This window comes from Mandrillus leucophaeus, unplaced genomic scaffold, assembly GCF_000951045.1.
Source record: "Mandrillus leucophaeus isolate KB7577 unplaced genomic scaffold, Mleu.le_1.0 Scaffold154, whole genome shotgun sequence".
NCBI lineage: Eukaryota > Metazoa > Chordata > Mammalia > Primates > Cercopithecidae > Mandrillus > Mandrillus leucophaeus.
The window spans coordinates 294,172-306,194 of NW_012101521.1; the positions used below are offsets into that span (position 1 = coordinate 294,172).

The 12,023-nt window shown below is 50.3% G+C and overlaps 1 protein-coding gene and 1 long non-coding RNA gene across 2 annotated transcripts in view; one reads left to right on the forward strand and one right to left on the reverse strand.

Moving 5' to 3' along the window:
- LOC105536060 overlaps positions 1-2,224 on the forward strand; it is a 10,873-nt gene extending 8,649 nt beyond the window's left edge. Inside the window, exon 5 of the long non-coding RNA XR_001005535.1 lies at positions 1,749-2,224. This is a non-coding gene — a long non-coding RNA (uncharacterized LOC105536060). The remainder of the gene's footprint in view (positions 1-1,748) is intronic.
- KIAA1671 (KIAA1671 ortholog) overlaps positions 1-12,023 on the reverse strand; it is a 198,669-nt gene that overhangs the window by 91,783 nt on the left and 94,863 nt on the right. The gene's annotated exons all lie outside the window — the stretch shown is intronic.

Consider the following 12,023-nt stretch of genomic DNA (forward strand, 5'->3'; position numbering starts at 1 on the left):
TCATTCATTCAACAAACATTCCCCAGACAGTTACTTTCTGCAAGCTCAGTGTTGGGTTTGAGGGGACCTACAGTCTCTGAAGAGCTCAGTATATCTGATTCTTAGCCATTAAGGGTGGAAGGTGTCCCCAAAGTTCAACTCAAATCTGAGGCTATCCCATTTTCTCCCCAAAGTCTAATACAAACGTGTAATTTCAAGAATCCTTGGTCTGGTGGAAGAAAGAAATAGGAAAAGAAATGAACAACTGCCAAGGGTTCTGATGAACAAGTGAATAACATGCTATGGGAACATAACAGGGAGGGGTGAGCCCCAACCAAGAAATTCAAAGGTTGAGGAAAGAACAGGGAAATGATCACTTATTAAAGACTTAAAATTAAAAGAAGGGTATCTGGGTGGGGTTTTGAAGGATAAATAGGAGTATTCCAAGAGGGCTGAAGGCGAGAACACCACGTGCAAAGGCCAGAAAGTAGGGGCACGTTCAGTCTTGCCCTCAGAGTTCTGGACATGTGGCATCCCTGCCTACCACTGCCTTCCCCTCCTCTTCCGCCTCCAAGACAACCTTCAGCTTTTTCCAGATCTCCCGCAGGAGGTCCCATTTATATGACCCTCCTCACATCCTGCTTCCTAAAAGATTGGACATTCCAGGACTATGCATCCTAGACTAAGAGGTACACTAATATTATATTAATAAAGAAGGTGGGGCTGGGAGCGGTGGCTCACACCTGTAATCCCAACACTTTGGGGGTCTGAAGTGGGCGGATCGCCTGAGGTCAGGAGTTCAAGACCAGCCTGGCCAACATGGCAAAACCCCATCTCTACTGTGGTGGCAGGTTCCTATAATCCCAGCTACTCAGGAGGCTGAGGCAGGAGAATCGCTTGAACCCAGGAGGTGGAGGTTGCAGTGAGCCAAGATTGCACCACTGCACTCCAGTCTGTGCAACAGAGCGAGACTCCTTCTCAAAACAAAACAAACAAAAAAGAAGGTGGTACAGTGGAAATAATAACAACCACTAATGAAGGATTTACTGTGTACCAGGAAATGGTTACTCGCACATCTCACCTCATTTAACCCTCAAAACAACCCTTAAGGGTGAGTCCTGTTAGTGATGTTCCCCATTTTGCAGAGAACAGTGAGGTTTAAAGAGCCAAAGGACTTGCCCTGGGCTAGGTGCAGTGGCTCACACCTGTAATCCCAGTACTTTGGGAGGCCGGGGTGGGCAGATCACAAGGTCGGAGTTTGAGACCATCCTGGCTAACATGGTGAAACCCTGTCTCTACTAAAAATACAAAAAATTAGCTGGGCGCAGTGGCACATGCCTGTAGTCTCAGCTACCTGGGAAGATGAGGTGGGAGAATCACTTGAACCTGGGAGGCAGAGGTTGCAGTGAGCCGAGATCGCGCCACTGCACTCCAGCCAGGGTGACAGAGCGAGACGCCCTCTCAAAACAAAAAAAAAAGCGGGGGGGGGACTTGCCCAAGGTCACTGAGCTGGCAAGAGGGCTCTGGGACTTGAATCCAGACCTGTCTGATCCCAAAGCACTTCACCACCTCATTTCTCTACAGTTATCTGAGTTGTTCCCCATGGCCTCTTGTGAGGGTCAGGAAAAGCCTTCAGAAAGGCTTGCCCAGTTGCCAACTGCATTAGTTTCCCTTTCTTGTCAACTGGTCTGGTGACAAATTCCCAGGACTACATGTGGGAAGGGCTGGCTCATGAACTCAGCTTCAACCTACTTTTTTCTCTCTTTCAGATGGAGCAACACCGTCAGTCAGAAGGTAGCAGATGGCACAGGGCTTCCGCATAAGGCCTGCATCACCTGAGTCATGGTTTTCTCATCTTGTATGAGGCCCACCCGCTTCAAAAGGTTGCGACAAAAAAACAACTGAGATAATTTGTGCCCCTGGCACGTAGTAAACACTCAATAAGGCCGGGCGCAGTGGCTCACACCTGTAATCCCAGCACTTTCGGAGGCTGAGGCGGGTGGATCACTTGAGGCCAGGAGTTCGATACCAGCCTGACCAACGCGGCAAAACCTCGTCTCTACTAAAAATACAATAATTAACCAGACATAGTGGTGTGCACCTGTAGTTCCAGCTACTCAGGAGCCTGAGGCAGGAGCATCTCTTGAACCCAGGAGGTGGAGGTTGCAGTGAGCGGAGATCGTACCACTGCACTCCAGCCTGGGTGACAGAACAAGACTCTGTCTCAAAACAACAACAACAACAACAATACTCAATAAATGGTGACCACAAGGGATAACCGTTTTTCTATTATAATTCCTATCATCTTACTGTTCCAATGAATCACAGGACCCTAGACAGTCAGAACCAGGACACCAGCAGGGACCAACCCAGGCCAACCTTCCCACTTAACTAAAGAAACAGGCCCAGACCGAGGGCTGCCCTAAGGCCTCATGGTCCATCTGCAGCAGGCGCCCTCTCTGATATCTCCCAGGAATTGTGCATGATCTGAACTTCGACAGCGTCTGCAACCTCACATATTACCTGTTTCCCCAGCTTCTTTCGACCCTGGATAAACTGGACAGATGTTCACCCTGGAATGTGCCATGCCATCTCTTGTTCAGCCTTTTGCATATGCTGTTCCCTCTGGCTAAGACACCTTTCCACCCCGTCCTCACCTGGCCAGCATCTAGTCCACCACAGCTCACCTTAGATACTCCTGCCTCTGAGACACCTCCCCCGTTTCCTTATGTCCATGGGGGCAGGGGGCACCTCTGGGCTCCCACCCTGCCTATGTAACCCCCACTGAATCACACAGTTTACCTGGCTGTAAGTTGGTTTACCCACCAGTCTTCCCCTCTGGGTCCCGAGCCTGTGGGCGGCAGGGACGTGTCCTGTCCACCCTTGATACTCAACATCCTCAAGAGGCTCTCATCGCACCCACCGTGTGAAATGAAGGAATCACTGAGGCTTGAACCCAAGTCACAGGACTCCAAACATCCCCCTTGGGAGACTTGTTTCCAAGGCAACAGAGAAAGGAATTCAGATAAAAGAAAAAAAAAATAGAAATGACTTGATTTTATAAGTCAATCCCAGATTATTTATAAACCAAGCCCAAGATTATTTCCTTGTGTTAATTTATCACATTCTTCTTCAAATAGTCATTTTAGTGACCTAAGATGTCTTTAATTAACCTTGGGATGAGAAAAAAAAAATCATCTGGCAAGGAAATATTTCTAGAAACAGAAACTCATCACCTTTCTTTATCAGTCCCCACCCTCAGCTCAAGTAGAAAGCAGGGTTTTTCCATGCTGTGGAGAGTCTGCCATGTGGCCCTGCCCAGCATGGCAAAGCCAATCAGTAATCACAGCCCCTCTTCCAAGAGCCAGGCCTCTCATAAGGCTGCAAACCCTGGCCTTCTCTAAAATGGAAAAAGGCAGGCGGCAGGCCCCCACCTAATTCCCCTGCCTGACTTATCTCGCTGGGCCACCCAGTGGTTCTGGGGGCAATCAGCCCCTGGGAAGGAGGAGGGGAGCTCTGCTGGTGTCTTTGGCCACACTGCCTGGGGCTGGACAACTCGCTTCTTTCCACCGCAGTAGCTGAAGTTCCACATGGTTGGCTCAGTTAGCAAAACAAAGCAAGATGTTCTTGGGAAACAGCAAATGAGAACAGGGATGAGGAACACGTGACCTCCCCTAAGAAATGTATTTCTGACCAGTGAGTTTGCTTTACTTGGCTGACCTGCCCCCTAAGCAACACTCTGAGATTTTGAAGGTCTCCATGAGCATCACAAAAGATTGAAAAAATGAGAAGGCCTTTCTGGCCTTTCTTTCCTTGCTCCCTCCCTCCTGTCCTGACTTCAACAAGCACTTAATCTTGAGTGCCTCCTATGAACCAGGTACTATAGCAGGGAAGCAAGAGACCCACTCCTGATTCTACGCGACTGTTTTACTTGGGGTTTGTAGTAAGCGTGGTCGCAACTCACAGTAGCTGTCATTCACCAAGGGACTACTGTGCGCCCTACTGCCTCGCTGACAGGTACAACCCAGGAAGGCTGTAATCTTCAGTGTATGATGGGACAACAAAGGCTCTGGACAATGACATCGCCAGTCCAAGTCATGCATCTGCTATATGCAGAGCGGTGACACAACCCACGGCTGGGTGGAACTCAAAGCCTGTGCCCTTAACTACCGGGCTACCCTGCCCCTGTGAATATCCCCATTTGTGTCCGCTGAATTATGGGGTACAGAAGATGTGGTCACAGGAAGGAAGACCTTGACGTGTGTTCCTCCGTCCCTCCACTCCATTTGGCTTTCTCCTACTCACACGTAGATTGGCCGTGAACCCCAGCTGAAGCCTGACAGTGAAAAGCACAAAGTTTGCCAACATGGCTTTGGAGACCCCTCCTGTACTCTGTTCTGATAAAAACTCAACCACGCTAACAGCTCCAGTGACCAGCAGGTCTGGGTGGCCTCAGAGGGCATCTTCCATGCCCTCCTGCCCAGGCTGAATGGAGAGGAAGGGCCAGGCCCTGCCCCACACCACTGTGGGGCCCCAGGCAATGCTTCCCTTCTCTCCGGGATGTGATTCCCCAAGGGGGCTACCCAGGAAGACCACAGGAAAGACCAACTCAAAACCCTCGGCCTTCCTCTGCAAAGCCACCAGACCCACTTACAAATACTGTGTGGCCCGGGGCCCTTACACAGCCTTCTCCTGCCGCAGCTGCCTCCATTTGCAGATGGAAATCATGACACCTACCTCCCAGGTATTAGTGCAAGCCAAGAGCACACAGCAGGCCCCCAGCAACAGGCACAGATATTCCAATGGGGACTGCCCCATTGGAATCCACCATTGGAATGAGTGTGGCTTAACTACCCACATTTGGCCAGATGCGGTGGCTCACACCTGTAATACCAGCACTTCAGGAGGCCAAGGTGGGTGGACCACGAGGTCAGGAGTTCGAGACCAGCCTGACCAACATGGTGAAACCCCATCTCTACCAAAAATACAAAAATTAGCCGGGTATGGTGGCACACACCTATAATCCCAGCTATTCGGGAGGCTGAGGCAGAAGAATCGCTTGAACCTGGGAGGCAGAGGTTGCAGTGAGCCGAGATTGCACTACTGCACTCCAGCCTGGGCGACAGAGCAAGACTCTGTCTCAAAAAAAAAAAAAAAAAAGTACCTACGTTTTGAAAAACAAACTTATAAAGAGAAATGCCCTCTTCCCCAGGCTAAATCAACACTCGTCCAAAGGCTGCTCTGATGCTCTGACAGGGTACATGTTTCCTAAGAGCTGACGGGACATACTGTGTGTGCCAGGCCCCACATCATCTCACGTCATCCTCGCAAGCATGGTTTAGGTTAAGGCTCCAAAGTCTGACTGCCTGGCCCTCCAGCTCCTTGCTGTGTGATCCTGGGCAAGTAGCTTACCTTCTCTGAGCCTCACCTTCTTTGCCTTTAAAAGAGGAGAAAAACAGTACCCTTCTTACCAAGTGGTGGTAACATTAATATGCTCTGACCAACTCATGGGAACAAAACAAGTATCCCCATCGTACAGAGGAGAAAATTGAGGCAGAGAGTGAAGGCTGGAGGTTGTGCAGTGGCTTAGTGGCAAAGTCGGACTTGGAGGCCTGTGCTCAGCAGCTTTGGCTCTCTGGGCAAGGGAACAGTGGTACCACGTCCCACCCCCATCATTTCCATCACTCAGCTGGGCAGCCCCCGCCCCTCTCTCATCTCATCGTGCTGTGAGGAACGGTCTCCACTTGCAGAGCACGCCTCCACGCAGGAGTGCTTTCTCCTGACCTGGCTGGAGGTCTGTTCTCACATGACTCGCTTCTCTGCACGCGGAGAGCCTCTCTTTTGCGCCACCCACGCTGTTCCAGGAGCCATGCTGGGGTGGGCAGGGAGGGCAGGGAATGGGGCAGCCAGGCAGCCCTGGCATCTTGACAAAGGGGTATCACTCCACAGGTCCCCATGGCAGCCCACCTTTTGGGTACAATGCACATTCCACAGCCTCAGAGTCCTAGACCTTGGGCTAGCCTGGATTTAATCTCTTCCAGAGACCCCGGCATCAGGGCAATCAAAGCAAACCCCCCAGCTCCCTCCACCCAGTTTTTTCTAACCCAGAGCTGCCTGCAGATCCTATGCAGCCTTGATGCTTCTTGCTTCTGAGTCACAGCTATAAGGTTACTCTCCAGACCCTATCACAGCACCCTTTCACTTACACTTTAATAATTACAATTACTTGGTATTTCTCTAATTGTTTATTTATTACTGTCTCTCTAAGGAAGGCTTATGAGAACAGAAATCTTCTATGTCTTAGTCTCCGCTATTGCCCCCTGTGCCTGGCACACTGGAGGCATTTGGTGTTTGTTGAATGGATAAATGAATGAATGAAATAAAGAAGGGAAGGAAAGGGGAGAGAGAGGAGGGGAGGGGAGGGGATGGAAGAACTACTATTCTATTTGTAACGCAATGCCTTCTCTTCCCCACCCCTTTCTCTGGCCAATTTCTATTTTGTGCTGATGCCACCACCTCCAGGAAGCCTTCTTTGCTGCTCTCTCCTCCAAGTAAAGTGCCTTCTCTGTGTTCCTCAACTCCTGGGCTTCTCCCATCACAGTATTCTCTTTGCCATTCTGTATGTGTCAATTTTTCACAACCCTCTGCCTACCAAATCCTGGCCAACGGGACCTGGGGGCAAGTCTGCTGAGTGGACTACGGGGAGAAGTCTTCCTCGTGATGCACCCTCTTCCTTGGTGGGATGTTGTCCGGGCTCCTGAGGATGGCTGGAACTGTGGCAACCATTTGGGGACCATGAGGGAATAAGATGCTCAGAAAAGTGTAGGAAGATGCGAAGAACCTGGGTGGATCTCTGCATCCAGGACTTGGAAAACTTCCCATAAAGGGCCATATAGTAAGTATTTCAGGCTTTGCAAGTCACATGCAGTCTCTGTCACACCTTCTTTGTGTTCTGGGTGGTTTTTGGTTTCTTTTACAACCTTTTAAAAGTGCAAAACTCATTCTTGGTTCACAGGCCATACTTTGCCGAACCCCATACTAATACCAGCTGGTGAACTCATCACAGAGAGGACAGGAAGAACTCCCAGCTTAGCTCCCCAACGACCATCTGCGGCAGGCAGGGAACACGTCTGGCTCTGCAGCTCCAAATCCTCCCTCCCCATCTGATCCCAGGGACAGTGCTATTGCTGGCAAGCTCAGCAGAAAACCTAGGCTTCCTCCAATGGGTGCTGCACCTTCAAAGAAATTTTTTGTCTTGGCTAGAGAAGACCAGGACCAGAGACAAGGGAGGAGAAAGCTGAAGGCTAACCAGAACGGTGAGGTCATGCTAAGTCAAAAAGGATCAGGAAACAGAACCATGAAAAGGAACAAAGATGAGGCTGCAATTTGAGCATAAGGGGATGAGTCTAGGGGGTGTTTAGCAGTCATCAGTATTCCTACAGTTTATCATTTATACGTTTGATTTTTTTTTTTTTTTTTTTTGAGACGTAGTCTCATATTGTCGCCCAGGCTGGAGTGCAGTGACGCGATCTGGGCTCACTGAAAGCTCCGCCTCCCAGGTTCACATCATTTTCCTGCCTCAGCCTCCCAAGTAGCTGGGACTACAGGCACCCACCACCACACCTGGCTAATTTTTTATATTTTTAGTAGAGACGGGGTTTCACCATGTTAGCCAGGATGGTCTTGATCTCCTGACCCGTGATCCACCTGCCTCGGCCTCCCAAAGTGCTGGGATTACAGGCATGAGCCACTGCGCCCAGCCTCTTGCTGTTCTTTTAGAGATGCATAGCATTTGTAATTTTTATTGTTTTTTGCTCCCAGATGCTGGAATGTGATTCTGTGCAGAGACTGGACCGCATGGCACCCCGCCTTTCATAAGAACCACACCTACCTTTCCCCATAGAATCTCCAGAATCACAGAGTGAACTGGATGGTAACTCTGCCATTTTACAGAGGAGGAAACTGAGGCTCAGAGATGTTCGGTGTTGTGCTCAAGGTCACTCAGCTAGGAAATGACTGCATGAGGCCTGGACCTGGGCTTGTCTGGTCTGCAGGCTGGGGAACTTTTGTACATACACTCTGGAGGCAGCCTTCCTCATGTCTCAAGAAACACCACCTGAGACTCAGCGCACTCGTATCTGTCTGTCTTGTTGATTACAGTATCCCCACCCCTTAAAACACTCAATAAAGAGCTGGGGAACGAACAAGCGGACATAGCATAGAACCATGCACAGAGCCGGGGCTCGGCGAGAATCAGAGGGAGGGAGGAGGGAGAGACAGGAAGGAAGGGCTGGCTTCCTGGTGCTCCCAGATCCACCCAGGACACAGGCTGTGCTCACGAAAACACAAAGTCGTGAGAATGCGGATGTGTACCTCCTGGGGCCAGGCTCAGACAGCAATGGTGACGCATCTTCCTAAGTGTTCATTTTCACAATCACCTTTCTCAAGGTACATGACATATTTTCTTACAACACTGCCCAGAGCTTTAATCCTACCTCCCTACCTTTTCTTTTCAGAAAGAAAAGGAGGCCTGGAGAGGCCACTGGAGGAAGGCCCGGGGGTTCTGCTGCGTTAGCCTTCACTAAAATGAACTAGCTGGTCCTGCTCTGCTCCTTCTTCGAGTTCTCTTTAAAGGTATTCTCATTCTCACCTTTTACTTCCCACCCCGGGACCTGCTCACCTCCCACCTGCTGCGGGGCCTTGGATAGATCCAGGTGCTGCCTGGGCCTGCGTCCTCTCAGCCAATGAGGAGGGGTTGCCATGACGATCTATAAGTGCCCTTCAGGTCTCCACTCCCGATTCATTCACTCCACAAAGCCACCCTGGGGGTCTGCACCTGCCACCTGCGGCACAACATGCTGGTCCCTCTGGAGGACTCTGAGCTCTGGGCAAATGACCCACACCTGCGTTTAAACTGGGCAGCCCTGCTCCCGTTTCACCACCCTTCATCCCAAGTCTCAGGAAAATGCCCTGTTTGGAGCTTTGACAGAACATTCTCTCTCTCAAGAAGGTCTGAGTTGATGGTTTGCTTTCTTCAAAAACAAGAGCGATGCTTTAAGTTGGGAGCAGACTTCGTGTTTGGATGTGGACACCTGCACAGTCCTCAGGGTGCCCGCAGGTATCTCTCTCTCCTCCCTCCTTTTTTTTTTTTTTGAGACGGAGTCTCGCTCTGTCGCCCAGGCTGGAGTGCAGTGGCCGGATCTCAGCTCACTGCAAGCTCCGCCTCCCGGGTTCACGCCATTGTCCTGCCTCAGCCTCCCAAGTAGCTGGGACTACAGGCGCCCGCCACCTCGCCTGGCTAGTTTTTTGTATTTTTTAGTAGAGACGGGGTTTCACCGTGTTAGCCAGGATGGTCTCGATCTCCTGACCTCGTGATCCGCCCGTCTCAGCCTCCCAAAGTGCTGGGATTACAGGCTTGAGCCACCGCGCCCGGCCTCTCCCTCCCTTCTTTAATCCAAAGTGAAGAGTCCTGGGAGGCAAGGTAGGGGGCTGGCAAAGTGCCTGCAAACCAGCATCACTGCCAGGAGCAGAAGCAGAAGGAGCGGGGACAGCGTGTGTGTGTGTGTGTGTGTGTGTGTGTCGGGGGCAGGGAAGAGCCCGATACCTCTCCATTCTTACTCTAACAAGTTATTTTCAGGGTATAATAATAACTGCCTGCCCGCTCCCCACCAAGTGTTCTCATTTCAAAACGGACTTAATGAGATCCCTTGGAGGAAGGACTTCTCCAAGCAATTGAACACACTGTGCAGTAATGAGCTGCCAACAGCGAGTGTCACTTAATGGAAACCAAGCGAACAGAAACAGGTCAGGGGAGGGAGTAGCTGTCCCTTAGGCACCTATTGTGCCTGAGCACAGCGCTAGGCACTCTACACGGGTTGACATCCATTATTTCACGGCATTCCACTAACAGCCCTGCAAGGTCTTGTCTCTCCTCTTGAAAGATGAGAAATCTGAGCCTCTGATCTGGTTCCTAAGTTGTGAAGCATAGCTAGGCTGCTTGCTCAAAACTGGACCCTCCACCAATGCACTGTGTGACTTCAGACAAGTTACTGCACCTCTCTGAGTCTCTGTCTCCTCATCTGTAAATGGGGATAACGATAGCAATTGCTTCATAGGGCTTGTGTGAGGGTTGTGTAAGACACTGCCTAGAAATTACCTAGCACTTACTAAGTGCTCAATGAACATAGTCACTTGCCGGCTGGATTTAAACCCAGAAACCTGTCTGCTTCCAAAACTCAGTAAATTCTCTCTTTCCACTAATCTGCAACTTCCCCATCCACACTCAGCTGGTGATCTTGAGCTCACCCTCCCTGTTCCCTGCATCTGGGAGGCCACCCTGCCTCACTCCAGTGCAGGGGGCGGAGGGGCCACACTCACAGTCCAGGCCAGTCTCTCCTCTTGTGCTGTGATGCCATCTCTTCCCACCAACTCGCAACAGCTCCCCTGCATCTAAAGCTGCTCCCTCCACACTCTTCCCTGTTGCAGTAAAATTTGGCACCACCCGCCTGTTATTCGGGCCAGACACTGGGACCCTCCGTAGTTTCTCTTCTCCCCAGATCTTCCACATCCATTCCCATTGGCTTGAACTTGAAACTAGAGCCTGAATCCAACCACTTCTCCTTGCTTCCTATCCCACCCTAGCACTGGATCCAAGTCCCCACTGCCGCTGGCCTCCCTGCTTTACTTCCTGCCCCTCCAGTCCACTCCCCACACATCAGCCTGGCTGGGCTTGACAATTCTCCATCCTATGATCTTAGCCTCCACCAAAAATGCTCCCTCATCTCTCCACTACAGCCAGAATAAACTACACATTCTGCCCCGGCCTACAAGGCCCCCACTTGCTTCCCCCACATGCCCAATGGGAGGCTGGCAATATTGGCCTTACTATGCCTCAACCTCTCTCAGCTTGTTCCCACCGCAGGGCCTTTGCACATGCTGTTCCCTCTGCTTGCAGCCTCCTTCCCCAGATCCCTGCGTGGCTGACTCCTTCCCTCAGAGCTCCACCCAAATGTTATTCCAGTCACGCTTCCTCCCAGTCTCATCACCTGTGTCCTTGTCTTCATGCATTTATCTGTATTTAGAATTATTTATCTTTCATATGTAATAGCTGTCTCTTCCACTAGAACACGCACTCAGCCAGGGCAGGAACTGCGTTTTTCTTACTCCCCTCTGATGCTTAGTGACTATAACAGTGTCGGGCACAGAGAAAAGACTCAACAAATATTTGTTGAGAGGATAAACACAGGAGTAAATGAATGAACAAGTACACTAAAGAATGAATGAATGAACACACAAACAAACATACAAGCCAAACTCTATGGGGCTGCACTTGTCCATCTCTAAAATGGAGGTGGTAACCCCAACACCCACAGGACGGTGATGAAGATGCACCCTGATGAACCAGAGCCTAGGAGACGCTCAACAAATCCTTGCTGGTTGAAGGATTTCAGTCAGCGGGGACTCAGCAGCGGGCATCTCCTCTCAACCCTTGACTGAATAAAATGCATTTAATAGTCAAAATCCTGTAACGGAGATATAGCAGTTGAAGGTCCAAGGAAGAACGCATGTGAGAACACGATTCAACTGTATTACCCGTAGCCATAGCAACTGAAATCTTCAAGTGCAGTTCTGCCTCGATTTAGTTTTCTATGCAGAAATTTTTAAAGGAAATGTTCAGATTTCTATCTCTGCTGACATTCTTATAGAATAGGCATCCTCATTTGGCTTGGGGAGGAAAAATGCAAAATGCCAGATTCCCACAAGGTAAACTGGTTTATGAAGAAAGAAGACTCTTGTTTTTCGCAGCATGAGGTCAATTCTGAGAGGTGGAACAACATCATCGCCATCATCATCACCATCATCAACAACAAACAACATCTTTGCTTGAAACAGAATGGACCAGGCCAGGCACGGTGGCTCACGCCTATAATCCCAGCATTTTGGGAGGCCAAGCTGGGCGGATCACCTGAGGTTAGGAGTTCGAGACCAGTCTGGCCAAAATGGCAAAACCCTGTCTCTACTAAAAATACAAAAATTGGCCGGGC